Source organism: Diospyros lotus, chromosome 11 (genome assembly GCF_014633365.1).
Source record: "Diospyros lotus cultivar Yz01 chromosome 11, ASM1463336v1, whole genome shotgun sequence".
NCBI classification, from domain to species: Eukaryota; Viridiplantae; Streptophyta; class Magnoliopsida; order Ericales; family Ebenaceae; genus Diospyros; species Diospyros lotus.
Genome location: NC_068348.1, coordinates 4390532 through 4417959, shown reverse-complemented (window position 1 = coordinate 4417959; position 27428 = coordinate 4390532). Strand labels below are relative to the sequence as shown.

The 27428-nt window shown below is 33.6% G+C and overlaps 1 long non-coding RNA gene and 1 pseudogene across 1 annotated transcript; one reads left to right on the top strand and one right to left on the bottom strand.

Moving 5' to 3' along the window:
- Window positions 1-11205: 11205 nt before the first annotated feature.
- Window positions 11206-12272, top strand: LOC127812501 (uncharacterized). The gene is made up of 2 exons (XR_008025933.1): window positions 11206-11787; window positions 11903-12272. It is a non-coding gene; the product is annotated as an uncharacterized LOC127812501 (long non-coding RNA).
- Window positions 12273-12377: 105 nt separating this feature from the next.
- Window positions 12378-16078, bottom strand: LOC127812500 (cysteine-rich receptor-like protein kinase 44; annotated as a pseudogene).
- Window positions 16079-27428: the final 11350 nt, after the last annotated feature.

Here is a 27428-nt window from a genome sequence, read left to right as displayed (position 1 = left end):
GCTTGTGGCAAGAGCTAGTGGTGAAGCCTTATGGCAAAGCCTTGTGGCAGAAGAGGTAGTGGCAAAGCCTTGTGGCAGAAAAGCTAGTGGCAAATCCTTGTGGCGAAGTTGCTTGTGAAAAAAAAACCTTGTGGCAGTGTGCCGCAAGGCCTTGCGGCAAAGACTTGATTGCAGCCACACACCTTTAACATGGTTCATTCAACAAGTGACACGTGTCAGTACCAAACATTCTTGAGAATTGTGCCCTATAAATACCCAGCTACAGGACATTGAAAAGGACTTCCAATTTTGGTAAAATCTAGACACTTTGAATGCACATATACTGTTTTCGTGAATAGTCATTGAGATTCAGAACTGACTTAGGCATCAGAGGGTCTTCACGGGGGAAGATTCCCGTGAGCCTTCTAACCCATTTGCTGAGCATCAATAGGGTCAAAATTTTACGACTAGACCTCACGGCGAAGGCAAAACCCTGCGGCGAGACCTCGTGGCGAAGTCAAAAAGCTTACGACGAACCTAGCGACGAAGGCAAGAGCTTGTGGCAAGAGCTAGTGGCGAGAGGTTGTGGCAAGAGCTAGTGGCAAGAGCTTGTGACGAGAGCTAGTGGCAAGAGCTAGTGGCGAATCCTTAGGGCGAGTATCCTAGCGGCAATCTCCCTTGAGGCAACATCTCTTACGGCAACCTAACTTCACCTTACATCGAGGTCGAGTGGACCCCACATCACAAATTTTAATTGTTATATTTTGGCAACAACAGAATGCTCTATCAAGTTTGTTCTACCTTGAGCCTAACTATAAGAATTTGAGGGTTTTACCCACATATACATTACTTATGCAAAAAGAATTTGATGTGTGAAGGGATTGATTAGTTTTTCTTTGTAACTCTGAATGAATTTGAATAATATAGAATTTTATCATATTGTGGAGATCTAGTTGTTGCTAGTTGTTACTTAAGTAAAAACATTTGTTGGATTTTCCATCATATTTCTTTGTCAGTGGCATAAATAGCATTGAGTGGGTATGCTTGTGAAAAATCATAGTCGATTTTGATGATTCAACTGCTTTATATTGGCATAATTGAGACTATATTTTTAATTTAAAAATAATTGATTAAGAATATATTGTATTTTTTTACAAGAACAAATGATGCAGTTGAGGCGAGATAATCCTCCAGATAAAATAACTGATAAGGATATCTTAGAAAAGGTTCTTGGACGACAATTTGTTTGCTTGTTTGGTTGGGGGCGATCTCCTAGTACTTCCGGGACAACATGCACTAGTGAGGAGTTTAGTCGTCCAACTTACAATTGGTTGATGATTTGAACCAGTACAAGTCTCTTTTTCAAGAGCTCCAGGGAGACGTGAACATGTTGCGGCAAGTATTGATTGAAAAGAATATTATGCCTTCTTTGTCTACTGCACATGTACCATCAAATCATAGTTCAGGACAATCTCGCCTCAATCCATCCCGCCTTGACCCATCCAGCTTTAGCCCTTCCCTCCATTCTACTGAAGAGGAGTTTGGCGACGAGATTTAATAATTTGTTTTATGCTTTTTTTTTTCAAGAATGTTTGAACTTTTTAGGTGACTTTATGATTTTATGCTTATTTTGTGACTTTATGACTTTTTATATGCGTTTATGTTTGATCTAAATTGTAATAGATGACTTTTTATTTTGTGACTTTTTATGTGTAACAATTGAAATTTTAAATATAATATTTTAGCTTTGTCCACACATTATATTTTTTTTAGCCACGCATATTCAAAATCTTTTTAATTATTACTCGCACATAATATTTTTTTTACCTACACAGAACGTTTTTACCCACATAAAAAATTATTTTTAATATTATTACCCACACATAATCTTAACTTTACTTACACATAAACAAATACATGTGTAATGCCACATCATTATCCAATTAAAGCCACATCATTAGCCATGTCATCAGCCACGTCACAATTACAACTTCTTGACATAAAAATACCTACACATACAGAAATATTTACCTACACATATATGTGCGGGTAATATATTAAGATTTACCCACACATGAATATATGTGTGGGTAAAAGTTATTTTCTAACCCCCATTTGCCCACACATCTTGACATTTGCATTATGTGTGAAGAAAAATTATAATTGACACATAAGGTGATTTTTACCCACATTTACGTGTGCGGGTAAATCCCTCAATTTCTTGTAGTGCCTCCATACTTACCCTATATATATACATCTTCCAAACACACTAGTCATTAAAGAAAAAGTTACTATAAAATTTGAAATTCAAAAAATGTTTAGGATTTCTTAAACAATTAGAAAACGTGTCTCACATTTAATTCAAAATAAATTTACTTTTTGCATAAGAAATCAAGATTTGAAAATTCAAATATAAGTTTTCGAGACATAAATGATTAAAACAATAAAACATGTCTAAAAGCAATTCTCTTTTAATTTAAAATAAATTTACTTTTTACATAAGTAAGATAAAACATGTTTAAAACCAATTCTCTTTAATTCAAAATAAATTTACTTTTTTATGAAAAAAGAGAAAGCATGTCTAAAAGTAATTCTCCTTTAATTCAAAATAAATTCATATGTTTTTTTTTTTTTGCATAATTAAGAAATACATTTATTAATAAATAAAAATTCAAACATAAACTTTTGAGACATAAATGATTAAAACAAGAAAATATGTCTAAAGACAATTCACCTTTAATTCAAAATAAATTTACTCTTTGTACCCACTTTTAATTCAAAATAAATTTACTTTTCATATAAGAAAGAAATATATTTATATCATAAAAATATTTTTGTTATCATCAAAATAATATTTACTTACTCTTGAGCTTAACAACAACCAATACATGATCAATTACTTTAGCTAATATTGGACAAAGCAAAGATAATGCTATGATAATAAACTTATATTGGACAAAGCAAAGATAATGCTATGATAATAAACTTACTTAAGAATAAAAGTGTAATTTCTTAACAATAATTTATTTTTTGAGACTATTAGTGATCAACTTGAAAAAATCCCATTACAAAAAAAAAAAAAAAAAAAAAAAGTCGGGCTTTGTGGCCCACAAAGTCTGCCATCGGGTTTTGTGGTCCACAAAATCAGAAAATGAATTTTTTTAACTTTTCCTTCAAATTAGTGTGTACTATTAGTACTAAAATGATGTATTTTTACGTTTATTGAGTTAATTGAATGTATATATCACAACAAACATCATTATCTTTCATTTTGTGTAAGGATGTCCATCCACTATCAATACAATCAATATATAATCAATTATTCTAATTAATATTGGACAAAGCAAAGATAATGCTACGATAATAAACTTACTCAAGAATAAAACACTACAAGAAGAAGTGGTATTGCTGGCAAAATTTTCCCGGCGGTTTGAGCAAGTGTCGGGAAAACAGCACAATCCCTGGCGATTTACAAAATCGCCGGGGATTTAACACAATAGCCGGCGGTTTTCAAAACCTGAAAACCGCCGGTTATACCATACACTTCTCCGACGGTTTTTAAAAATCGCCGATGATGTTAACCCATCCCCAGCAGTTTTAGAACCGCCGGTGATTTAGATTCATCCTCGGCGGTTTGAAAACCACCGGGGATACGACTTATATATAATTCCCCCCCGCCCGCGCCCAAATTTTTCCCTCACACTTTCTCTTCTAAAATTCCCCTTTGCAAACCCTAACCTTCTCTCGCTCGCGCCTCGCTGTGTCTTTCTCGCTCACTCTCGCTGCTGCATTTCGCTCGCCCTCGCCCTCGCTCACTTACTCTTAGTCGCTTTTGCCCTCGCTCTCGTCCTTGCCCTCGCTTGCTCACTCTCAGTCGAGCTCGCCCTCGCTGCCTGACTGCCTCTCGATCACTCTTGCTTCTCTCTCTCTGACTGTTATTTCACATCTATCATTTTTAGTCATTTCATTTCATCTAGCTTCGCTATCTCTTTCTCTCTCTGTTTCCAGTCATTTAATTTCCTCTCCCAGAGATCTCTAGCACTGACAAAGCCCGAGAACTCCGCCTATGAACATTTCCGACGAGGACATGACAAGATTTGATCTCTGCCTCAAGTATCCATTTGGATTTCTCGGATTGTTCATTTGAAATTACAGAAATTACTCGATGTTTATTCCATTACAGAAATTACGTGAGAACTGTTTATGCCATTACAGAAATTACTCGATGTTTTATCATCGAACTGTTATGCTATTTGAGAAATTACTTGATGTTGTATCTCTGATTCGGTTTTCTCAATGTCATTGTCTCATTGAATTGTTTATGCTATTGAGAAATTACTTATTCATTTGGACACTGTTAATTTAAATTACAATTGAACTATTTATGCTATTTGAGAAATTACTAGATGTTATTGAACTGTTTATACAACAATTAAATGGTTGGAAATAATTGATTGGTGAGAAATACTAGTTATTATATAAAATATTTTTTCATTATTACACATTTTTATAACATATATTCGTAATTCACATAAAATCAAATATTTGACACATCTAATTAGAGAATACTTAATTAAAGTAGTAATGTTATTTGGATTGGAACCTAGATTTGAAACTGTAAGAGGGAGAGACCTTGGAAGTTATATATTAAGTATTCATGATTGCCTTTCTCGCTTGTCTTTGGTTCAGACAGGCAATTCTGTGTTTGTCTCGGACGTATGCTGGTTTTGTCACTACAAAAAAATCAGCATTTAGTGGCGATTTTTTTTTGCATTTAGCGACGGTTTTTAACCACCGTTAAATATTTTAGCGGACCGCCGCCGCTAAGTCAGCCGTCGTGGAGCTTTTAGCGGCGGTTTTCAGCAACCGCTGGAATAACCGCCGCTAATTTTAAATTTTGTGGCGGTTTTAAAAACCGCCGCTAAATATGTCATTTAGCGACGGTTTCTGTAATATTTAGCGGTGGTTTTAAAACCGCCGCTAAAATTAATAAAAAAATTAAATTATTAATTTTAGCGGCGGTTTTGAAACCGCCACTAAAATTAAAATATTATTTTTTTACGGCCTGCACAAGCCAGCCTGCCCCGTGCCCGACCCACCCGCCTCGCGCCATGTGGCTGCTTGTGCGCGTGCCATGTGGCGATGCTGGAAATTAAATCCAACCATGCTCTCCCCAAGTTTCGAACCCGAGACCGCTTATGAGCACGCGCGCGCACGAACCACCTGATCTGCGAGGGAATCCTTAACTTATATGCATATATATATATATTATATACTAATCTAACAACTAATTTTCAGAATTATATTTTATATTTTTTAATATATATTAAAATATTTATTATTTGATTATTTTTAAAAGAATAATAGAATAAATTAAAAATAAATTAATTGAGTTAAATTAAATAAATTAATTGATTAAAAATAAAAAAGAAGATTTTATATATTTTTTAAAAATTATTAAAATTTTATCTATTAAAATGTTTTTAAATTTATTTTTATTTTTTAAATTATATTTTTAATGAATTTTGCTATTAATTTAAATGCAATTTTATATTTATTTTTAAGATTTTATATTTATTTAATTTTTAATTATTTTCTTAAGAAAAATTTATTTTTTTTAATGAAAATAATGAATTTTAATATTTCAGATTTTTATTTAATTTTAATTTTAATTTTTTTTTCAAGTTAGCGGCGGTTAAATTTAGCGGCGGTTTTTGAAAAACCGCAGCCAAATTTATTTTCTTTTGAATTTTGCGGCATTTTTTGAAAACTGTCGCAAATATTAATTTAAATTTAATTTTAAATTATTTAATTTTTTTACATTTAGCTAAAAATTGCCGCTAAATTTTTTTTTTTTAATTTTGCGGCAGTTTTTGAAAACCGCCGCAAATGTTAATTTAATTTTAATTTTAAATTATTATTATTTTTTAATTTAGTGCGGTTTTTCAAAAATCGCCGCGAAAAAGAATTTAATTTTTTTATTATTTAATTATTTTTTAAATTTAGCGACAATTTTTTAAAAATCATCGCAAAAAAACATATTTTACTGAATTTTGCGACGGTTTTTTGAAACCGCCGCAAAATACCATGTTTTGCGGCGGTTTTTAGAACCGCCGCAAAAAAATCGTCATAAAAAATCAATTTTTTTGTAGTGTGTTTCCCAAGAAAAAAAAAATTGATAACGAGAGGGTAAGATGCTCTCTTTTTGTTCAGTTTCATGGGGAAGAAGAGGGCTAAGTGATTAGTGTGTGAATTTGCCTGTTGCTCAGCGTGCCTCTTGTACACACTGAGCAGCCACAAACCATATAAATATATATAGATGCTGTTAATTAGGCCTATTAGAGTGATCAGTTGGGATAGTGTTAAATATTAATTAATTTTAATAATAGCTAATTAAGCAAAGACGAAAACCACCACACAAATAGTGGCATGCTGCTTAATTAGCTAGCATTAGCATGCAAGTGTTAATTAACCTTTTCAAAAGGACAAAGCCTTAAGTTTCCCCATAAATTCATATAAAACTTGTGATGTTTCTTTCTTTCGCTGATCATGTGAAGTTATCATGTGATGGACCCCGATTTGCTAATCCTTGCTATGATGCCATTTACTTGGTTGGAAGTTTTTATGAAAGGGACCACTCTAATTTCTGTGCACTAGTAAGCAACACTAGGGGGGTGTAGGTGAATAATTCACGGCTCTGTCGTCCCTCCATTTATATTTGGAGATATGCTGTTTTAAAGCCTTCCTGGTACATATCGGGTTACACAGGGAGGACCAGTGAACAGTGGCACAGAAATTTTATCTTATGTTGTTTTCCCTTCATAACGATATATATAGATTTCACAACAACTAGGCTGCATGTTTTGTGTTAGGCAGCTGTTTTCAGAAGATAAGAGTGCATTTAGCTTGTTTGATATATCTAGAGTTGCTTTTAGACGTGTCTTTGGTTTTTTGGCATGTTTGATGTCTTTATCTTGTCAGCTCTTTTCGTGCATTTGCTACTTGTATCAAACGAATGGTATATTTATGTGCATTAATTCTTCTAATCTGTATCTAGGCTGAGCAAAGGGCTCGAGAAGAAAGTGAGAGGCTGAGGCAACAGGAGCGTGAACAAATTGCAGAGAAAAGGAGAAGGGATTTGGTTTGTATATTGTTATTTATACTGTGCATCTCTATTCTGAAGTTCAGGATGAGTTTTTCTCTGTGAAGAACTTTGCTGATTTCTCTTATTCAATCTATTGATAGCACTGCTTGTTTTTAATACCAGACTCTTAGGGCTCGTGTTGCCGCAAAGGCGGAGGAAAAGAGATTGGAGTTGCTGTTCCTTCGGTGGAGTGGGCACCAAAGAAAACTTGGCAACTTTTTAAGGTCCAACTTTTCAATATGATTGTATGCCATGTTTAGTTGTTTCCTCACTATGTCTGAAATGGTGAATTGTGATGTTGAGCTTTATTTTTCTTATCATCTTACCGAGTTCTTTGCGCCACAGGTTATCTCTAATTTTGGTCCCACGAATCCATATTCACAATTTTATTGAAACCAAGATAAGTTTCTTTTTCATGTGCATAGAGTTGAGGCAGATGGATGACTGGAAGTTTCCTGCTCTGCAGGACCGTAGTTTGGCCTATGTGGCATTTTGTATGTTCATGATTCACCTTTTCATTTTTTTGTGGGCTTGTTTCTTGCAGGACTAAGGCAGAGCCTCCTGTATACTACTCATTTGCCAACGCCAATGGATGAGGATGTGGCATTGGCGGAGCAGCGGAAGGAACAGGTGAATTTCTATCCTCGTTAATACAGTTTGGCTTCATGAAAACACTGAAAACTATCCTCGTTAATACACGTTAGCGTAACACGTTAGCAGTATAAATATAAGTTAAGCTTGGCCTAATCTCTGATTAGCCTTAGTCATATGAAAAGCTTGAATTATCTGCTATCCACTTTTAAGATCTTAATGTTTGGGGTGATCAATGGCTGGTTGCATATTTGAATTCAACATTTTTTTCTTAATTTCTATGCTTATCCTTATGAAGTATTTGGCTAAAATGGTTGATGACCATACATATATAGTTGTACTTCTATCTGGTTCTTTTTTTTTTTTTGTTCATTTATGATAAAAATCTAGTGATTTCTTCAAGTGTTATCACAAATATCTAATTTTTTTTTTCTAGTTTAAGCTGTTGAGTGTTTGTGTTTAGCCATTATAGTTTTATTGAAGTGGGGATTGGTGAAATAGAACTGATCATAGAGTCAAATAATCTATTTTTCATTCACCCATCTAGGTTGCTGCATCAACCAACAAGGAATATATTTAAAAAAAAAGGGTTGATCTTTGCCGACGGTTGTGAAAACCGCCGGCAATTTTTTTACTTTGTTATTTGACTTTGCCGGCGATTTTTTAACTGCCGGCAATAACTTTCCCGGCGGTTGTGAAAACTGTCGGCAATTTTATTACTTTGTTATTTGACTTTGTTGGCGGTTAAAAAACCGTCGGCAATAACTTTCCCGGCGATTTTTTAACTGCCGGCAATAACTTTCCCGATGGTTTAAGAATCGCTGGGAAAAGTAAAAACTTTACCCGCGGTTTATAAATACCGCCGGTAAATAGTATTTTTCGACGATTTTCAACTGGCGGAAAGCTTTTCCGATAGAGGTATTTCCGACAGTTATAATTACCGCTGGTAAAACTTTTACTGGCAGTTTTTTTACTTTTTCTGATGATTTTTTCACCGCTTAAAAAAATTGAAACTCTTGTAGTGAAAGTTTAATTTCTTAACAATAATTTATTTTTTTGACTCTACTTGTGGGCAACTTGAAAAAATCCCATTGCAAAAAAAAAAAAAAAAAAAGGGCTTTATGTCCCACAAAGTCCGCCATCGGGTTTTGTGGCCCACAAAATCTGAAAATAATTTTTTTTTCTTTTTCTTGATTTTTTTTCTAATTAGTGCGTTCCATTGGCACTAAAAATTAAAAATATAATAATTACTAAAAATAATAATTATTAAAAAAATAATAGTAATTATTAGAAAATAATAATAATAGAAAATTTATTATTATAATTATGATTTGCAATTATTATTACAATTGAAAAATAAAATAATAATCATTGAATAACAATTTTTCAATTATTTATTTAATAATACATACATATTTAAAATTTTCAATTATTATTATTTAATTAATTTTATTTATATGTAATAATACATATATATTTAATAATAAAAAGGGGTGGGGGACCCACCGTGGGTTCAAGACCCACCCAATTATTAAATTATTAAAAAATAAGAATTAATATTGAGAAATAATAATAATACTTTAATAGTTAAAAATTTATTATTATAATTATGAGGGGTTTCTCGGGTTTGCCTGTAGCGTTAAATAGAAATTTAACCCTTTTGTTTGTTTTGTATTGAGGGTAGTTTGGTAATTTATTGTCTTTATTTTTGTTCTTAATTTTTAATTAAAGTGGTGTGTTAAAAAGTCAAAGGTTGGGATGAAAAGTGGTAAAGTGACTATTTTTTGCAAGTATTTGTTTGTAGGGTAAAAACGTTTTTTTGTAAAAAAGAGGCTAGAAACGAATTTTGTATTTGTGGTGGGTTATTTTTTTGCAATTTCCACTAAGAAGAACTCCTTACTCAATTAAATTTAAGGTAACAAAGAGTTGCATAATGCACTTGAGTATAGGATTTTCATAGTCAATTATAAAATATTTTTACTTTATTAAACTGATACAAGCAATTGACTGATTTGAAAAACAAACTAAGCATTACTTGATTAGATTTAAAGCATACTCAATTGAAAAATATTTTCTAAATGTTAACTCGATTAACACAATGAAGTTACTCTATTGACACTCACGAGCTTTATGAAACACACGATTATTTAGAAAATATACTTGAGCATAAAATTATCAAACATAAGAATATTTCAAAATGTTTTAGAAATTATCAATAAATCAAATTAAAAGAATTTCTTAAACCTAAAAGTCGGCTTAACTAAAGATAAATTGAAAAATATAAAATAATAATATCAATAAAATTCAATCGAAACACATTTAGGTGTGTTAAAATTTTGACTATCAGACTTAATTAGTCACGACATAATAATGAATGGTGGTCTTTTCCAAATGAATTAAGGAATATATTCTCTAATGATCATTATGTGAATTTACTTAACTAGATGTGTTGTGCCAAATAATCGGTCAAGGTGTGAGAAAATAGATTTGCAACTTAAGAATGAAAGCGAATCAAGGCATGTTAGGGGGAACGAAACAAATTTACCAAAACTTCTACAATAAAATTTCATCAATTTCAGTCAATGAAGAAAATATCTCCAATTTGTAAGAATTTTTAAGGAAGCTAAATATGTAAATAAATATCCAAACTGAACAAAAAACCAATCACACATGAGACAAAAAAATTTACATGAAAAACCCTTTCAAATCGAGGAGTAAAAATCACGGAACCAAAGGACCATCAAAGAACCTTCACTATAATCAATCGATTGTACACAAATATCCTTGGTAGACTTTTACAAACCAACAACAATAACTTCATGAGAAAAAAGGGATTCAATAGCAACAATCAACAAAATAATAGAATGAATTGGAGAATAAATCACCAAAAACCACAGTTTTTGTTCTGACCAATCATTCAATATCTGCAAATCTCCAAATCCCAATCCCACCGTTGAGATTGAAGAACAACGATTCTAGAAGCTCCTGCCCAAAAATCAGATTGATCGGACCATGGATCGCTTCAGATCGTCAAAATGATCACAACTACATGAAGTTGGAAACATTTACAAAAAAATAGCTTTCTCCCCAAAACAAAGTATTGTTTCAAGTAAAAATAGTATGTCTATAAAATTTAAAATCAATATCTAACTGTTCAGATTAAAGCTTTAGGAGAATAGAGCATTTAGTTCAAAAATCGTGAAGATCGAATCATGCGATACTTTGGATCGACTGTGTTGGTTACAACTGCATTTTTTTTCTCTTTTTCTTCTCTACAACCCTAATTGCAGCAAAGATGATATATATATATATATATAGCACAGAATTAGAGCAAGAAAAGAGCTTCTAAAATGAGCTTTTGTCTATCAAATTTAGGCTTTTCTGCACGTAGGAAGGGAGTCCAACCTAACACGGCATGGCCATGATAAGTATAAATTAATGAGTAGTGGGGATGAATAAATTAATAAACAATTGGAGTGTGTGGAAGCAAGGCTTGCCGTGGATATAAAGGACGCAAGCATGGCTGTGAGGAGGAAGTGCTGGCATTGGAAATAATTAATTAATTGAGTCTTGTGTGGATCTTGGGAATCAAGTGAAGTCCTGAAGCCTTGGAATCAATTAGTTAATCTAAAGTCTCGGAGTTAAAAGGGCCGAATGAATGGCCGAATGAGGCATGGCCGGATGGATCCTAGGTGGTCGAAGGACTATGGGTGCTTGCGCGATGAGAAGGCTTGCGGCTAGGCCATGACCGAATGAGTGCATTTGGCTGATTGGGTGTGCGAAGTAGTGTGTGCAGGTGGCCGATTGGGGGTGTGAATAAGTCACGGCCCAAAGAGTTTAAGTCCTATTTGCCTTGTGTTTGTGTGTGTGCAAGCCAAGACATGACCGAATGATTGCATGATCGAATGACTCCCGGGAGCCTCTCTCGACTCATCGCCAAGAGACGTTCTCAGGAGGCCTCAAACTCCAAAAGACTCAATCTAAAATGCTCTCAAGATGCCCCAAACATAACACCAAGATTCCCACCTAAAAACGTGGGCAGGGCGTCACTTGTTAGCCTCCTCCTCATTCAGGTATGCTCACCACATCATTTGAATTCTAATTTCTCTTTGGGTTAAAACTGTCTCAAGTATCAAAAGGTTAACAAGAGATCTCACCCACGCCCCAAACTTGCTTATTTCTCGGCAGCTCATTCATCACTTTGGGGGTCATTGGTTATCTTGAGATTCATTCATTACTATGAGAGTCATTCAGTTCGTGGGACTCACTCCTAGAACATTTCTAGACTCCCACATGCCATCTTAAGAGAGTCAGAACTCACATTCCATCTTGAGAGTCACAACCCTCGTGCCATCCTAAGAGACACAACTCCTCTTGAGACTCCCTTGCCATCAAGACACGCTCCCATCACCAAGTCACGTGATAGAGGGTTACATGCATACTTTAGCAAGATGGTCTCTCACAAAAAAAAAAAAAAAAATTATTATTGTATTCAGGCAACAACAATAATGAATTATGGTATTTTTCAAATAAATAAAGAAAGATATTCTAGTGTTCATTATGTGAATTTACTTAATTAGATGAAAATTGATTAAGCCATTCATGGATAAGACAAGGTAGAAGAAATTAATCTAACATGAGAGATTGAGTTAATTATTTTTTCTTTTAAAAATCCCAGTTCTTGATTTAATAAGACGCTTGGAAAAGCAGGGTATTACATCACCCATCAGCTAATAGAAATGTTCAAATCAGATTGCTTAGCATTGAGTCAGGGGTATTTTAGAAACTTAAAGCCTATTCACAAAGAGTTAAAGCAATAGTAGGAATTGACGTAAAAAAAAATCAAAGATCAGGAGTGAAAATGATTGTTAGTGTAAGACAATTATTTCTTATTTCATTAAATTTTAGTTTTCAATCTCTAAGTAAAATGAAAAATCTCATAATGGAAGCCAAAGTAGGCATGGATTGTATTGGTTATATTTATAGTGAAAATTGAGCCAATTATTCTTAATTTAGGGGTTTAAATTCTACAGACCTCACAATTTAACATCATTATTTAACAAACAAACTGCTTTGAACATTACCAAGTAATCTATTCACATTTGGGCATGCACTAACAGGTTCATTATAATGCACGTTAACTAAATAACAAGTGTTTTGCAAGATGTATAATAAATAAAAAATAAGTCCAGCAAGGAATCAATCAAAACATATGAAATCGTATATACTATGATCGTACCATTCTCAATGATTATCAAGAATATAACTCAATCATTGAAGCCTCGTGAATTGATGCATGAGTTGAAGTACTTTTCGAATTACTGGACTCATCAATTGCTTCAAGATTACGCCCCTGAAACAATGGCATGTCTTGGTTGAGGCTAATATGCTATTGAAAAAATTCAGGTTTTGAAGGAAGTGGAAGAGTGTGAGAGAAGTTGTTGATCATGAAGACTATGTCACCCATTGTTGGCCTATCAACTACATTGTTTTGAATGCACAACAATCCGATATGGATGCATCTCATTATTTCACTCATTGGTATTGAATCGGACTTTAACATGGGATCTATCAAATCTGAAATTGTTCCGTTTCGCCAACTCTTCCAAGCCTGTAATCATTCAACACTTTCTATAAGCTCTCACATCTTGAAAATGGTATTTGTTAACCTCCCATCAATATTCATACTTACATGGCTTAATAGGTCCTCTTCGTTCTCGTCATTTTGAAAACAAGAGATTTTATGACCACTAACATTCTCCAAAACTAAAACTCCAAAACTATAGACATCCGACTTTATTGAAAATTGTCCATACCTTGCATATTCTGGAGACATGTATCCGCTGTAACGGTTAAAGAATTAATGTGATTAATAAAATAATTAGTAAAAATAAAATAATGCCCTAAACATTATATTTTTAGAGTAATAAAGTAGTGGAGATGGAGTTAAAAATTTTACTAGGTCCCTACAACTCTGCTTGTATATCCTCGAGTTTCATCCATTGTAAATAATCTTGCCATGCCAAAATCTGAAATTCTCGGGTTCATCTCAGCATCTAACAAAATATTACTAGCTTTGAGATCACGATGAATAATTCTAAATCTTGAATCTTCATGGAGGTATAAAAGTCCTCAAGCAATGCCTCTTATGATTTTGTAACGTCTTTCCCAATCCAAATTGGCACGGTTGACAGGATCTACAAAATTATCCATGCATAGAGTTGAATTATAGTTTGAAACAGATTAAGTAACCTCCAAATTTGTTTTTTAAATCTATAATAATTTTCATTGGCAAAAAGTCATGATAGTTTAAGTTGATAACAAAAAAAAAAAAAAAAAAAAAATCTTTTGCAAACATTCACTATGGCAATCATACCAAATAATAGGTGATCCAAGCTTGAATTAATCACGAACTCGTAGACAAGGATCATTTCTCTATCTTGCAAACAAAATCCAAGAAGTCTAACTAAATTCCGATGTTGAAGTCTAGCCACCACTATAATCTCATTTTTAAATTCTACTTCTCCTTGTCCAGAACTCGAAGAGAGCCTCTTCACTGCTATTTCTTGTCCATTAGGAAGCTGACCCTAAATATCAACAATATAAATGACAACCAGATCAATTGTTTTTGAAAGAGTTTTTGAAAATAAATAAAATCCTATAGAGTTTGAATCTTAAATTACCTTGTAAACCACTCCAAAACCACCTTGACCAAGCTTATTAGTATCAGAAAAGTTATTCGTTGCAATGCAAAGAGTATCAAAGTCGTATTGCAAGGATTCCAGGACATTGAGTTCATCTGTAAATATAGATTCACCCAAAATTTCACAAACAAACAAAAAAATGTTACTAGATTATGTCAATGGAATGTGTCAAAAAGAGAGGCATAAGTCCATATACGGTTCAAATTTCACAATCTTTATATTTTTAACTTACTTCCAAGCCTCTTCTTTGACTTCCTCTGCTTCTTCTTCCTTAGGATGAGTATTCCAAATATGAGCATTACCAATAAAGCAACAGTTGAAGTAACAACAATAATAACTACTGTTTTATCATCTTTTCCTGCAGAACCAAAAATTAGTCCTTCTCATCATATCACTTCAAGTGCTGGGTTTTAGAGTGTTCTCTTTATCTAATTGTGCAGTTATCTCCTCACCAAAAATAAAACAAAATGACAATCACATAACAAGTGTTTCTCCTTTCAAACCACCCAAAAACTACTTTTTAATTAAATCACTAATTCTATAATTTAATTTCTGGACTTAAAAAGGAAAAACATTCCTCAACGAAACTTTTGCAGTATATTTATATATGTCTAAGTTGAGTAATGCTGCTGGGCCTAGTAGGCAAAATTCTCTCAAATCAATTCATCACAAGTTTCTATATATATTATATTATCTCATCGGACCGAAATTTTGTGTCTGCCAATGGAGTCCACTTGTAGGGGCATAATTACAATTTATCTTAAATCGATTGATCAGGGGACCTCAAAATCATTTTCTTATCTCATAATGATCAGATATACCTGGTGAAGATGGCAAAGATGGCAACGCACCAACTAGCGGTGGAGTAACTACCACCGATGTGTCACTATAGAACAGGTAGGTCTCAAACTGGTAATTACAGCTGGGTCCAAAACCTCTCCCTCCCATCATCCCGGCGCAACAATCTTTTCTCACGGACACCTTAACCAAGCAATCCACGCAATCCTGTTCGGACAAATCTGGCATGCACTGCATAAGCCCATATATACTCTGGCCAGAGTCCGGAACAGTGGCGATCTTCGTGGCAAATTTGCGACGGTCGTCACCGGACGTGGCCTCTTTTCGGACACTGCCAAGCAAGTTCTCCCTTGTCTGGTTGAACTCGCCCGCTCCGCCAGACATATTTGCTGAATTCCCCAAAAAGAACATCTGAGTTTCCGGCATGCTCAAAATGAATTCCATGTACCTGTTCGAGTATCGGAGCATACAGTAATCGTACCAGCCGATTGCTTCCGCGTAATTCGAACAAAGCTGGGGCAGCTTTCTAGTAGAGTCATCGATGCAGCTTCAGCATACATCAATCTCAACGTCTCCTCGGCAGAGAACAATGGCGTAAGATCTATCAGAGTTATCACCGATGGAGGCACTGTAGAAGCCATAATTGTCAACGTTGGAGGAGAGAGAGGGCAAGAGGGTTTCGAGATTCTTCAGGTACGCGGTGGAGTTGCCGGCTGTTCGGACGCAAAAATGAAACACAAACTTGGGCTGAGAAACGGCGAGAGGAACAAGAGTAAGGAGAATGTGAGTAAAAAAGAAGATTGGGTGTGTCCAGAGCACATTTTTATTTTTTTCGTATGTATTGAAAAGAACAAAGATGAATTAATTTAAATGAAAATCATGGGTTTGGACTTCGGTTCTGGATGTGATACCCACTTTAAACGTTTCAAAGTTTTCAACTTTCTACCACCAATTAGGCTAGTGGTTGATTTATACAAAGTGGGTAAGGACAGGTCCAGACAGAGACTTCAATCAAATGGGTTCGATTTCCAACACGTACACTACACGCCCAACTGAATTTTATTGTTTAACCCATATATATATATATATATATATATTTGTCTTCTTTTCACATTTAATTATTTCCAACTGTTGAACTTGAACTTGATGTTCAAACCATGAATAGGAAATAGATAGAAAAAATAATGCAGACGAGACGTGTTTAATTATCGTTACTGTAACATCGTCAACCAATTAATTAATCATATAATTAATTCTGTAATCCCAGTCTCCTTAACTGTGATATATATGGGTGGATTTACTTTTGATTTTAATATTAATTTCATTTTACAACTTGGAAGCCTTCTCCCGAAACTTTCCAAGCTTGAGCATCAATGTGTGTAATAACCTATTGAAAACTTGTAAATGGATGCGAGAATGAAAGGCGTTCATTGTGCCTTACCAACTTTCATATAGAATGTCTCCAACAAATGTTAGGACTAATGGAATTCTATTTATTTATTAATAAAATTAACTATTGTTGTCAAATTCACGAGTCAATTCGTATGAATTTATGAGTTATGCAATTTTAAACGGGTCAACTCGCTTATGAACTTGAATTTTCATATAATCGGAGTTGACTCGCAGTTCAATCCTGTACTCGATAATAAATTCGATAAACTTGGTTAACTTTGAAATTTATATTATATATAAATTAATATTTAAAATTTTGAATATGAATAAAAGATGACAAATGATCGATTTTAATATTTGAAAATTTCATATTATTTAGTATTTTTAAGATCACTAGATAAAATTATTTTGAAATAGGTTTATACATGTATTTTATTTATAAGGAATATGGTTATAAATTATAATAATCATGTTATTAGACAATATTAATTAATTTTTCATAAAATTATATAATTCTGAATATATAGTTACATATATTAAATAATATTTTTAATTATTTCTAAAATTTTATAATTTTATGATCCGAATTTACGATTCGATTTTATAAATTATTTTTCGATCCCACTTAAAATTTCAATTTTAACAACCTTGCAATCAACCACAAAATATAAGTAACAAATACAAATGTCTTGGAACAAATTCATATGGGACAATGAGTTGCCCCCTTCGCATCAATAAATTAGATTGGTCATATTGGGTATACTAATCTATATATTATCTCAATTTTATAATACCAAAGTTACATTCTTCAATTATAAATATCCGACAACTAAAATATTTTTAGGAAAAATATACAACATAATACAATGTTTTAATCAACATAGAATGCACAAAACTTGCATGTCATTTCTTACACCGATGGAGACTATGTTTAAAAAATATTGGGTGGATATTCTACCCCTTTATTTAATAGTTAGTGCGTTAGATCCTGTACAAAAGTGGGTGGGTGTGAAAGTGTTTTGAGATTTCTACGATGGGACCGCGAGAAGATATCGATGATACAAAGACGAAAACTAAAGATTTAATTTATGAAATATGTATAGTTTGCACAAGTCTCGTTTTAAGGCCTGGAAAAGATATTGAGGGTACGTATACATAAAGGAAAATCAAATGGGATTTTGAAATATGGGTTTTCAAAATTCTTAAGATGCAAAAATATTTTTATATTTTTAGTTTTCAAATCTTTTAGGGTTTCAAGTGCATGTGTATGACCACGAAAAGAAAGACAGAAAACTTAGGCAGTGCCAATGTATTATTGAAGTAAAATTTGTAATATATTTAGGAGCAACAAAATATGTAGTCTGTAATGTAATACGCCCGGAGTTCTTTGTCTGTTAAACAAACAGCAATAGAAAATATAGAAAGGTATATTTCTTCCACTTAAAAATATCTGGTTGATTGATGATATTTGTGCATCCGGATGTGATGCCCATTTTGAAAGTTTCAAACTTTTGAACTTTCTACCACCACTTAGGCTAGTGGTTGATTTATACGAAGTGGGTAAGGACAGGTCTCGACAAAGACTTCAATAAAATAGGTTTGATTTCCAACCCGTACACTACAAGCCCAACTGAATTTTATTGTTTAACCCATATATATATATATATATATTTCTCTTCTTTACACATTTAATTATTTCCAACTGTTGAACTTGAACTTGATGTTCAAACCATGAATATATAGGAAATGAAGAGAAAAAATGATGCAGACGAGATGTGTTTAATTATCGTTACTGTAACATCGTCAGCCAATCATATATATAATTCTGTAATCCCAGTCTCCTTAACTGTGATATGGGTGGATTTACTTTTGATTTTAATATTAATTTCATTTTACAAGTTCGAAGCCTTCTCCCCAAACTTTCCAAGCTTCAGCATCAATGTGTGTAATAACCTATTCAAAACTTGTAAATGGATACGAGAATGAAAGGCGTTCATTCTGCCTTACCAACTTTCATATAGAATGTCCCCAACATGTTAGAACTGTTAGAATTCTATTTATTTATTAATATAATCAATTATTATTGTTGAATTCACAAGTCAATTCATCCAAGTTTACAAGTCATGTTTAAAATTAAATGAATCAATTCACTTATAAACTTGAATTTTCATAAAATTGGAATTGACTTGCTATTCAATATTGTAAACTCGATAATAAGATAAATTCGGTGAACTTTGAAATTTATATTATATATAAATTAATATTTAAAATTTTACTTATGGATAAATAATAACAAATGATGGATTTAATATTTGAAAATTTCATATTATTTAGTATTTCTAAAATTAATAGACGAAGTTATTTTAAAATAGGTTCATACATGTATTTTATTCATAAAGAATATAATTATAAATTGTAATAATCATGTTATTAGACAACATTAATTAATTTTTCATAAAATTATGTCATTCTGAACATATAGTTATATACATTAAATTATATTTTTAATTATCTCTAAAATTTTATAATTTTATGAGTAAAATTTACGATTCAATTTTATAGATCATTATTCAATTCCACTTAAAATTTCAATTTTAACAATCTTGCAATCAACCACAAAATATAAGTAACAAATACAAATGTTTTGGAACAAATTCATATGGGATAATAAGTTGCCCCCTTCGCATCAATGAATGAGATTGGTCATATTGGGTATACTAATCTATATATTATCTCAATTTTATAATATCCGACAACTAAAATATTTTTAGAAAAAATATACAACATAGTACAATGTTTTAATGAATATAGAATGCACAAAACTTGCATGTCATTTCTTGCACCGACGGAGGCTACGTTTAAAAAATATTGGGTGGATATTCTACTTGACCATGCAATTGGTACTCCTTGACATATAAATATATAATGTATCACAAATGATAAAAATACCCCTGACATTTCACCACCTCGTCTCACCTCACCATCTCGTGCCGTTTGATCATCGTCTTAGGTAAAAGATATTTTAGTCATGTGCCTCACTACTTCACGTCACCTCACCATCTCAGTTCACCATCTTAAGCGATGGGTAATTTAGATATTTTAGCTACATTATATAACTCGAGATGCAACTCATAATATACCAATAATATTTTTCTATGCTACCCCTTTATTTAATAGTTAGTACGGTTAGATCCTTGGGTGACTGTGAAAGTCTTTTTAGATTTATGTGATAGGACCATAGGAAGATATCGAAAACTGAAAGTTTAATTTATGAAATGCATAGTTTGCACAAGTCTCATTTTAAGGCCTAGGAAAAATATTGAGGGGTACGTGTAAAGGAAAATCAATGGGATTTTGAAATATGGGTTTTCAAAATTCTTAAGATGCCAAAATATTTTTATATTTTTAGTTTTCAAATCTTTTAAGTTCTAAGTTTTAAATTTTTATTTTAAAAGTGAAAATATTTTTATATCTTAGTTTTTAATTAAATAAATATATTATTTCAAAATTTATTTTAAAAATGGTTCAGAGGCTTACAAGCGTAGACTTGACAAAACCAGAAAGCCTAACATGGGGCATGTTCATGGACCAGTCAAGCCTTGAAGGTCCAATCCCAACCTGTTTTGTTAACAAGGTAGGTCAACTTGGTTCGGAAACTTTGGGCCAAATGGCAGTCATAGGGCATGCCAACTTAGCCTAACCTGTTTGACCTCACTAAATTTATCATTAAAGTCATAATTTTTGCCATTATTTGCTAATAATTGCATTTGGTGGTGTTGAGGTGTAATACTCAACAAGTCCAAGGCAATAATGTTATTGTTGGGTAAGTTATCTATCATAGGTTTCAGTCCAACATTGATAGGTTTTTTTTATAGAGAGTTCTAATTCCACAGATAGGTGGCCCGACAAAGAGATGGTCCAAGTACAATTATCTTATGTAAAGCTGGGCTTGGCATAGCTGCTCAAATCAAGGACCAAGCCCATTGATCTAAGCCCACAATGCCTTATCCTAAGCCCACCATACATATACTTATCTTGACTTAGTCTCTTTATTCTGTTGAAGATTGTTGTGTTGGTCAATTCCAGCGCAGATTTGTTTCTCCCCCTATCTTATCTTAACCTATCAGATAACCCTATGGTTATCCTCATTTTTAGAGATTTCTATCTGGTTCTTGGGAGGTTATCTTCTTATTATTGGAGATAGGGGGTGCCAAATGCAGGCAGCAAATGCGAGAAGAGAGAGAAAAAGCCGAGAGTGAGAAGAGTGTTCTTCTTGGTGGGTTTTCTTCGTCCATGTGTGGGTGTGTAATTCTCGGTTGGGGGTTTTACAATTAAGGCAGTTTTGGGTGTTGATTGAATGCAGTTCTTAGGTTGTGCTTGGAACCGATTCTAGGTTACCTTCCATGGGTGTCAAACCGATCAACACTGAGCCTTGCAAATCCACCTTCTTCTTTTCCATTACCAAGCATCAACAGGGAGTTTATTGTTCTTTACTTTTTCTTTCTTACTGATTTTGTGATTTCTTTACTCTAACATTCAGATCTTGTGGCTATTTTGCGAGGTATAATCCCTACAAAGTGGTATCAAAGCCTTGGTGGCTTCGTGGGTGGAAGAAATTAGCAATTTCTTGGCTGATTTCAAATATGGGACGTTTTGCAAAAACTTAACCCAAATTTGAATATCAACCTAAATCTCCTTGCTCCGTTCAGATCTCGGCGTGTGAGACCCTCTGTAGGTTTCTCGACGTTAAGGCGCACCATTGGGTGTAGCGCGTGTTACTCAACAGCACTGGCAGCGGTGGTGCATGGTGACTCCGGCGACGGCGAGTGGCGACTCCAACGACTATAACTTCGAACAACATGCTCAGACCGACAAGCACATCACTCCTGCGTAGTCGGTTTTTCCAGAATCTCTTTTTCATTTACGGACTGATTTGTTAGCCCGCTTTGTTAGAAATTTCATAACCCAAATTTAAATTTCCAACAACTAGCAAGCCATCGAGTGAGGGTGGTCATTAGATTGGGGGTTACCCTATGGTGGTAACCAATACGTGTTGTTAAAACTAGGGTTATATATGTGATTACTTGTCTTTATTAACTGTGATTTAATCCTTTGTGTGGTTGTTGTTCTTTGTTGATTTCTTGTTTGTTTTGCTACTATTAAAATTGCACATTGAAACCATACCTGCATTAGTTCTCTTCCTTAACCTAAGAATTAGTTTTTGTTAGCATCTAGAGGGTCTAGAAGCAGTGAGTATTTGCAGTCTTGAATTTGTTTCTTGTGTGTTGTGTGAATCTAATGGGTACACACCACTTTGAGTTAGGTGTGTTTAATGGAAAATGTGATTTTGTAACTTGGCAACAAAAAATGAAAGGAATTTTGGTTCAGCAAAAGGTCTCAAAAGCTATTGACAATTCTTTTGATAAATTTATCACTAAAGAAGAAAAACAAGAAAGTGATGAATTAGCATATACTTTTGTTATCTTGGATTTATCTGACTCAGTTTCATGCAAAGTTGGTAAACATGATACTACTCAAGAACTTTAGAAAAAACGAGAGAAACTCTATTTAACCTAGTCCACTCTTAACAAACTCTTCTTACTTGAAAGTTTCTTTAGTTTTAAAATTAACCCCTCGAAAGATATAGATGATAATCTTGATATTTTCAATAAACATGTTCAAGATATCACTAATTGTAGTGAAAAAATTATCGAAGAATATAAAGCTATCATTCTTTTAAATGTTATTCCCGACATATATAAGGAGGTCAAGAATGCTATTAAATATGGGAGGGAGACCCTTACCCCAGATATTGTAGTTCAATCTCTTAAGTGTAAGGAGAACGAAATTAAAACTGAAAGAAACGAGAGAAGATGTGGAGAAATACATCTTGTGAGGGGAAGGCCTCTGTAACATCCCGCTCGAGCGATAGGAAGAACCGGAACAACTTACCCTGATGGGCCTACACAAACTTCCCAGGGGGGTCACCCATCCCTGGATTACCCCAGGTTAAGCATGCTTAACTTGGGAGTTCTTTGCCAACATTCAGCCCAAAAGGTATCCAGCTGGTGTTATTTCCTTTCTTACACTATCTTCGATATATCCTAACTTCTCTGGGCTCTCGGGGTATTACATTTTCCCCCCCTTGAGCACATGACGTTCTCGTCATGCGACCTTACAACTGGTCCCAGACCTTCTCCCCTTGGGGGCTGCCATCCTAGAAGCCTGCCAGAAGCCGCTCCTTGTACAGGCCCTCAAGCCCCGGCGCCACTCCCCGCCCTCATCGGACCGCCTTCGCCAAGGGTCGGCTCTGATACCATTTGTAACATCTCGTTCGAGCGATAGGAAGAACCGGAACAACTTACCCTGATGGGCCTACACGAACTTCCCAGGGGGGTCACCCATCCCTGGATTACCCCAGATTAAGCACGCTTAACTTGGGAGTTCTTTACCAACATTCAGCCCAAAAAGTATCCAGCTGGTGTTGTTTCCTTTCTTACACTATCTTCGATATATCCTAACTTCTCTGGGCTCTCGGGGTATTACAGCCTCAAACTAAGGGTGGTGAGGGACAAAATCAAGTGTAACGACCCGTTTAATGGGTCTTAGATGATATTTGCATTGTGGTATAGAGCATGTCATATGGGCCTTAATTGTTAGTTGTAATTAAACAAATAATAATGTTTTGGGTAAAATTTTCTTAAAAGTAAATTATTTTTGAGTGTGTAAAATTAAGGTATAAATGTGTTTTGAAGTGGGCTTGGACCAAGGGTTTGTAGCCCAATGGAAGTGATGGGTTAAATAGTTTCATGGGCCTAGCATGGATGGGCTTTTGGAGTGGGCTTGGGCCATAAATAAAAATGGCCTTGGCATAATTATATATATATGTGTATTTTGTGTGTGTAAATGAGTGATTAGAGAAAAGGAATAAGAAAATGGAAATAAAGGCAAAAGCCCAAAATGGGCTTCATAAAGTTGTGTGTGTGTGTGTGGTGTAAGGGGCAAATGAGGGAAAAAAAGAAGGAATTTGGTAGGTTTGGTGGCTGGCGAGAAGGCAAGCCATGCCTTCTTGCTTCTTCTCCAATTTTCCTCTCCCTCTCTCTCTCTCTCTTTCTCTCAGCAGCCTCTTACTTCCTTTTCTTCATCTTCTTCATTCCTTCTACTTCCATTGTTGATTTGGAAGCAAATTAAGTGGTAGGTCTTCAACCTAGGGACAAGATTATTCATTCTCTTGGTCTCTTCCTTTTAAAGCAAGCATCCATCTTCTCTTCTTTGTTTTTAATGCAAGATTATGTTCTCATGTGTAACCAAGTTTATACTCTCAAATCTCTAAGTGGTGTTCTTAAAGCTTGAGTTAAATGGCTTATTTCTATCTTTTTCCAAAAATAAGGGTGTCCTTCAAAAGATCATAGAGTCTTGTTTTTGGTCTTCATGGGGCTTGTTCATCCCATTTTTCATTCAAGGAATGGCATTTGTGGGTTAGGAAGCTAGTGAGGATTGTTTTGGGGTCATTTCATGTGTTGTGTGCGATGAGTCGATTATTTTTGGGGTTTACTCGACTCATTGGAAGCCTATTTTCTCATGTTTTCAGTGCCAGCCTCGGCCCAGTCGACTAATGGGTGTTCATGAGTCGACTAAGCATCAGTCGACTAAGCTTTAGTCGACTATTCCCTCCCAAAAGTCGACTAATCAACATTTTTTCAACACTGCGCATGTTGCACTATTTTGATCATAACTTTTGATGTAAAACTCAGAATTGCGATCCGTTTAAAGCGTCAAAAACTATAATTCAAGGAATTTAATTTGATATATAATATGATACATTTTGGATATGGTTTGAGTCGGTTAAGGCTTTCCTAAATCTATATTAGCCATAACGATCATGTTTTGGGAAGTTGTTATATTATGTTTTTGGTTGGTATGTTCGCGGAAATCTCTTATCTTGTGTGATGCATTGCTATCATTATCTTAGCACCTCTTGTTATTATTTTGGCACGATGGCTAAGCTCCACAAGTGTGAGACGGGATATCCCAATGAGCGCCTAACACGGGTGAGGTGGCCATAAACCCAGCAGGTGATGCTCTTGCCACTATGGTGGCTGATGGATTTTAACACATGTGTATGCATTCTAGTCATGGATGTGGAGGCCTAGAGGGCCAATGTGGCGCATGTATTTCTATCATTATATAAAAATTGCATGAGCATGTATTAGTGGCTTCATCTGTTAAGAGTCACATATGGAAATAAATGGGTTTTATGCCATCGTTTAAGTTCTGCAAATATCACTCTATGAGTTGCATGTGTGCTTTGTTTCTAAGTAATGATTCCAATTATTGAGGTTTTAATAATATAAAGGCATAATCTAAAGCTTTGTTCTAAATATCGAGTAGAAGTCTTCCATTGACTCTTATCTTACGCATGCCTTCAGGGATCCATCTATATTTTTTTCCTTTACTATATTTATGCTTGTTGAGCCTTGTGACTCACTTGTTTGCTTGTTGTCATTCCAGGTAAGGGAAAATCGATAGCAAAAGGGGAATCTAGTAGGGCTTAAAGTTGAGTTCAGTAGTATATAGAGATCTCTCCCGACCTAAAGATTTTTGGGACTTGTGAGGAGGGCCAATGTTGAAGGTTATTTCTTGTGTATGTTATGAACCCTTTGTTTATTTTGGGAATTGTATGCCTTGTAAGCCCAAAGAAATATTGTAAAAAAGATTATCACTCCTAGTAGAAGTGAGCCGTTTATTTTATGGAGATTTTAGTTATGGTTGCTTCTATAATTCCATTTTGGATGGACTCTCTTTCGGATGTCCTATGCTAGCGGGCATATTTGAAAGTGGGCCCCGACAACAAGAGTGCCAAGAAAAATGATAGAAATAGGTTTAAGTCACAGGGGAATGCGAAAGGTAAAAAAATGTTATGGTTATGAAAAACTAGGGCATTTTATAAAAGACTATTATGCAGAGAAAAACAAACAAAAAGAGAAAGAAAAGAGTGAGGCCAATGTTATATCTTCTCAATGTGATATTAGGGAGATATATATGTTCATGAACCATGAACCTATTGGTCCCTTTGGGTAAGGCCACTCAAGAGGGAGGTAAATTGAGTGATTAAAATTTTTCTTAATTTTAATAAATATTCTTGGTTAATGATTTTATTGAAAATATATATTTAATAAATATAATAAATTATATTTGAGATTAATAATAAATGTAAGCCATAAGATATAACAAAAATAAATATAATGAGACACGACATAATTTATAGTAATTTGGTGTCTTCACACACACCTAATTCACTCTTCCAAGGTCTAATCACTCTTAGGGTTCCACTAAAATAATTTCACCAAAATTTTCACACTAACTCACCTTGGAAACTAGATACACACCTAGGTTACAACGGGTTCTAGACAATCACTATACTAAGGTTTTCTTCCTAACTTATCTTGAAAACTAAATTCACCTAGATTTTAATGATTTTAGGAAACCTATACAATCCACAATAGTAATTTAAATGTTACAAATAATTTATCCACACTTGGATATAAATAAGCAATTCAGAACAAATTATACAAGGTAATAATATTTAAATAAATAAATTTGTAATCTCAAATGAAGAAATTTGGATTTATCGTAAAAGACTTGAAGAATTTTTCTCTTCATGCATTGTGGCTTTTCGGTGGATGTGCAATAATATTTCCAGAGTCTCGGATTGCTTGGATGCTTTGCTTGAGAGTGTTTGAGAGCTTTTGGGTGCTTTAGATATGCAATTGAAGTATTTGGATGCCCAAAAAAATGAGTTTGGGAGGTATTTATAAGCATTTTAGCCATTAAAGAAAGGGTTACTATAAAGTTTGAAATTCAAAAAATATTTAAATTTTTTCAAATAATAAAAAAACATGTATCATCTTTAATTTAAAATAAATTTATTTTTTGCATGAGAAATCAAGATTTAAAAATTCAAATATAAGCTTTTGAGACATAAATTATTAAAATAAGAAAACATATCTAAAAACAATCTCCTTTAATTCAAAATAAATTTACTTTTTGTATGAGTAAGAGAAAACATGTCTAAAAACAATTATCCTTTAATTCAAAATTTAAAAATTCAAATATAAACTTTTGACACATAAATGATTAAAACAAGAAAATATGTCTAAAACAATTCTTTTTTAATTCAAAATAAATTTACTTTTTGCATGAGTAAAAAAAATATTTATATCATAAAAATATTTTTGTTAATCATCAAAACTTAATTAATATGAGCAAGTTGGCTCAACATTCTCCCCATCTTTTATGATGACAAAAAACATGATTTATGAAATGATTAATATGATAAAATATTTTTGAACTCCCCCTTAATTTTATACTATAAGCTTTGCATTTCAAAAATATTAATAGCATAAAAATGTTTTGGATATAGCTTAATAGATAAAATAATTTTTAAGAGTTTTAAAGACCAAATCTGATTGTCTTGATTGCACCTGCTTGATGTCCTATCTCTCAGATATACTATTTCCTCACATACACGAAAAAATATCATAATACATTTTTCTCCACCATACAAAAATAATATATAATTCACACTCTCATACATACAATCTCTCATCTCATAACATCTTATTTTTCTCCCCCTTTTTGTCATAATCAAAAAGACATTGTTAATGAATAAAATAAAGATTTAAATAATACAGTCCATGCGAATAATTTACTCAGAATAATTCACATAAATAATATGATGGATGATAAACAGAAAGTACTGACAATATAGATGTAACGTTAAGGGGTATTAAAAATAGTACAACATATTGATCATGGAA